This window comes from Myotis yumanensis, unplaced genomic scaffold (genome assembly GCF_028538775.1).
Source record: "Myotis yumanensis isolate MYYU_CA2020_CCGP unplaced genomic scaffold, mMyoYum1.0.hap1 SCAF_11, whole genome shotgun sequence".
Taxonomy (NCBI): domain Eukaryota; kingdom Metazoa; phylum Chordata; class Mammalia; order Chiroptera; family Vespertilionidae; genus Myotis; species Myotis yumanensis.
Window position 1 is genome coordinate 28,576,384 of NW_027223762.1, and position 4,737 is coordinate 28,581,120.

General features: G+C 37.7%; 1 non-coding gene across 1 annotated transcript; it reads right to left on the minus strand.

Moving 5' to 3' along the window:
• Positions 1–1,125: 1,125 nt before the first annotated feature.
• Positions 1,126–1,256, minus strand: LOC139020230 (small nucleolar RNA SNORA13). Its single transcript, XR_011473243.1, has one exon. It is a non-coding gene; the product is annotated as a small nucleolar RNA SNORA13 (small nucleolar RNA).
• Positions 1,257–4,737: the final 3,481 nt, after the last annotated feature.

A 4,737-nucleotide genomic window follows, 5' to 3' on the forward strand; every position in this document is an offset into this window, starting at 1 on the left:
CACTATTCCAAGAACCTGGATGCCTAAGGACAAATGCAACTATATATTTCTCCCAATTTGTTCATCTATATGTCAGAAATATTTTCTAGCAAATCAGATTCCATAGGAGAAAGTCTAAATGTCAAGGTATTGATTTTAATAGGCAAATACTTATAAAAGTAAGAAGGTGGTTTCTCTCTCTCTCTCTCTCTCTCACACACACACACACACACACACACATTTCTACATTTCAATAAGCAGTGTTTGATTAACTATAGAAAACTTGAGCTCTTGACTCCTCATTTATCCAATATCAAGAAATAAAATAAAATTCAAAGGTCTGGAATGAGGTTATGAGGTTCTCAAAAGAGGAACCACACTAAGAGAAAGCTGGTTCTCCCATACCATATCTTTACCTGCCTATTAGGCTCCTAGAAGGTGTGGGGAGCTGGTAGAACCAACTAACCAGGGCCTTTTCGAGGTCAAAGTTCTCTCTTGCAAGGATTATGCAAAAGGGCCTAACTGTTAAATAATTCTGAAAAGAAATTTAATAAGCTGAGAATTTTAAGAGAAACACTATCAGAGTACATTCAAACATTACCTGAGCAATCCCTTTCCTTGGAACTTAAATAACCTATATGAAGACTTTAACTATCTCTTCAGGCAAGCTAGGCCAATACTTGTTCTTCTCAGAACCATCATTTTCTAACTTGTAAAATCTGGAAAAAAAACAACTACCTTGTTGGGTGGATTTAATGAGACTGTACATTAAGGACCTGTTCAATAGTAGGGGCTAAGGAAGAGCACCTTTTATTATTTACATGGCAATATAAAGTTTAAGATTTTATAATCATATACAATAGAAACATTTAAAATATATTAAATAATGTATTGCCTTCTTAAAACAAATTTGCTGGGTGAAACAGAACTTTTGAGATGGCTTGGGATAATCGGAAGTGCATGTTCTAAGAATGATAGATTATCAACATTAGATTGTGTTTCATCTAATGATGGTCCACTAAGTTGTTTGAAAATTCTGTAGGGTATTTTGCCTGACATATTGGTTTATAGTTCTGTCCCAAAGTTTAAAATTGCCAAAAATATAATCTCCTTATTGAGTAACAATGAACTTTTTTTTTTTTTTTGAACTGTTACTTACACAGCTCCTCTACCAATGACATCAAATTCAAGGGCGGGAAAGGGCTGCAAAGTGTGTAGTTTACGCCTCTTTTGACACCACATTCACTAGATGAACTTTTTTTAATGGTAATACTACATTTAGAATTGATAAGGGGAGGTATCTTCCATTCACAGACATAAATAGTAAAATATAATTTATTCAGGTAACTCCAGTACAAGGTAAAAAGTAACCTATATTGAGAATAGAGAAACAATCATGTAGAAATAATTACAATCCAAAAAAAGAATTCTCAAAACCTGAGTTTTAATAAAATGTAGATCAACCTGGGAAATAAGAGATAGCTAGAAGCAAGTGATATTGTTCAGCAGACGAGGTTAACTGAGAAAAAATAGAGGTCATAGGCAAAGCGTCTGAGTTAATGGCAGATGATTTCAACCCTCCAGAAAGCCGTTCAGACAAAGTCATAGCTAGAGGGAAAATGTATCAGAGGAATTTAAAGTTCATCTTAGACTCGAAGCTAAAACCCTCCAAACATGTATTTTGAATTAAAGCTTGGGAAACTGGAAATTTATTAGTTTGGAAAAGGGTTTGAAGACAGGTGGCCCAGACAACATCAGAATTAAATAAAATATCACATCAGATAAAAAAATTAACCCTGTAGTTAGGTGTCACATTCAGATACCTGGAGAAGGAGGGAGGCTCTTACTGGCTGATGCCAAGATAATACATCCATGGGAAAGGGAGCATGGAGTTCACATTTCGATGGGAGACAAAAGATAAAAACATCACAAAGAGTTCTGTGTTTTTCAATTGTTAGAGAAGAGGCCAGCTGGACTCAATACAAGGATAGAGAACCACTCTCTGTACTGCAATAGGTTAGTGCTGTCTGATTACCTATCAAGAAGAATGTGTTTAATTATTTCTGGAAGCTGGTGGCAAAATAACCGATGCAATTATAAGTAATGGGATATGCCATGCTACTGTAGAGCTCTGTATTAAAAACAACTTGTACTAAAGCAACTCTGTATTAAAAACAACTTGAAAAAATCATTAAATAGAATCACAATTAGTATATATGTTACAATGAGTGCTCGGAGGCGAATGTAGAAAACAGCAGGACACAAACACTTGATTGGATTTCATGCTGGAGGAAGTTAGGGGAAAAAATTGAAATCTTGAATAGTATAAATGTTCAGGCTTTGATTTATAATAATTAGAGAGAGGGCAAGCTTGTGTTGCTTAAAGTATGAGTATTTTCATCTTCTTTAATCTGCAAAGTATTTTTCAGGTAAAATACATAATTTAAGTTTTCATTGGCAAACTCTTCTACAATTGAATATTGTAAGAGGCTCAGGAAAGAGCCCCAATCAACTAATAAATATTTCTAAACATTGTTCATGTGCTTAGTGACAATATAAATGCTATGAAGGTAAAAGAGGCTGTGAGATACTGACTGCTGCCTTGGAATAGTTGTTTATCTTGCTGGGGAGTGAGTAGTGGTGTCATTAAGTTACTGGTGTGTACTGATAACAAGGGAACTCTAGTGTGTCACATGAAACCAGAAGGACCTGTAAACAGGGAGATTAGGGTAGATGGGGAAGACCTACTTCCATTGATGGGTAGACTTTGACTTGGGTATTGTCAGCAGAAGTATTCTAGGAGAATTGGCTGGAAATACCATGTAGAGAGAGGTGACAGTTAAAGAGCCCACAGGCAAAATAAGAATGTTATGAAAATTGAATACTGTATTATTATAACAACACTAGAGGCCCAGTGCACGAAATTCGTGCACAGAGTGGGGAGTCCCCTCAGCCCAGCCTGCAACCTCTCCAATCTGTGACCCTTCGGGGGATGTCCCACAGCCAGTTTCGGCCTGATTCCACCTAAACCGGCAGTTGGACATCCCTCTCACAATCTGGGACCACCGGCTCCTAACTGCTCACCTGCCTGCCTGCCTGATTGCCTCCAACTGCCCCCCCCCCCCCCGCCAGCCTAGTTGCCCCCAACTCCGCCCCCACCAGCCTGGTCACCCCTAACTGCCCCCCCCACTGGTCTGGTCGCCACTTACTGCCCCCCCTGCCAGCCTGTTTGCCCCTAACTACCCCGCCTGGCAACCTGGTCACTCCACGCAGCCTGCTGCTCGGTCGTTTGGTCGCCCCTCACTAACCTCCTTGCCAGCCTGGTCGCCCCACGCAGCCTGTTCGGTCATCCGTTAGGTTGCAATGGTCACTTAGGTTTTTATATATATAGATGATATTCTGGAAAAGGCAAACCTATTGAGATGATGAAATGGCTAGTGGTTGTGGGGGAGGAGGGATAGAGAGATGAATAAGCAGAGCACAGAGGATTTTTAGGGCAGTGATACTATTCTGTGCAATATTTTAATGATGATTTATATATTTGTCCAAATCCATAGAATATACAACACCAAGAGTGAACCATAAGGTAAACTATAGACCTTGGGCAATTATGTTGTGTTAACGTAAGGCTATCCTTTGTTTAAAAAAAAAATAAATGTACCATTCTGGTTAGCAATGTTGATAATGGAGGGGTCTTATTTACCCTTATATAAGCGCAGGGGGTATATAAGAAATATCTGCATCTTTCTCTCAGTTTTGTTATAAACCTAAAACTGCACCCCCAAATCTTTTTTAAAAATTAATATATTGAAAACTGGTTCCCATTCTGCTACATAAATCATTAGGAAAAATATACTCACTTATTATTAAAAACAAACCTGTTGATAAAATGTATTTAGGACCAATCATTTTCCAAAATATCTATGTAATCTTCACTTTCACATTAGTTTTCTTAAGTTAGGAGAGTGTCATAATGAAGACTTTTTTCTAAAAATTTCCGGGTGAATTTTATGAAGAGGATTCTTGGACCATTGCCTTTAGCAGATTGATAGGTTGAGTTTATTTGTGAATTCAAGAGTTTATAAGACATTATTGAAAAAACCAATGTTGTTTTTGGCTTGGAAGCTCTACCATATTGGCATGGATTTGACAGTAGCGGAAAAAACACACCATTCTTTCTCATTCTCGCTTTACTAGCCTTAGTCCTATATTTCATTAACCTTTACAAACTTAGGTTTTAACCTTTCTCAAATTCATGAGATTTTAAAAAATGTCATAGTTATTTACTTAGCATTTAATATACTGAGAGAGGTTTTACATATGACATACAATTGGATGGGTCTAAGTCAAGGTAAGTTCCTGGAATAGTGGGTCCCAACCCTGTAGGTTTAAATTCCAAGCTATATCACAGAATAGCATGTAATCTTGGCCAAATTACTTAACTTCTTTTTTTTTAGATATAGAATGTTTTTTAAACTTTATTTTTATTATTGACACTATTACAGATGTCCACATTCCCCCCCTCTTTGCTCACCTCTAGCTTTCTTCTGCCCATCACCACACTGCTGTCTGTGTCTGTGCCATGCATATACTAGTATGTTCTTTGGCTAATCCCTTCACCTTCTTCTCCCGATCCCCGTTGACAGGTGCCAGTCTGTTCCCTGTAACCTTACCTCTGTTTCTGTTTTGTTCTTCAGTTTATTTTGTTCATTAGATTGGAGTCTATTTCTATAGTGTCATGTGGAGCTAGGTGACAGT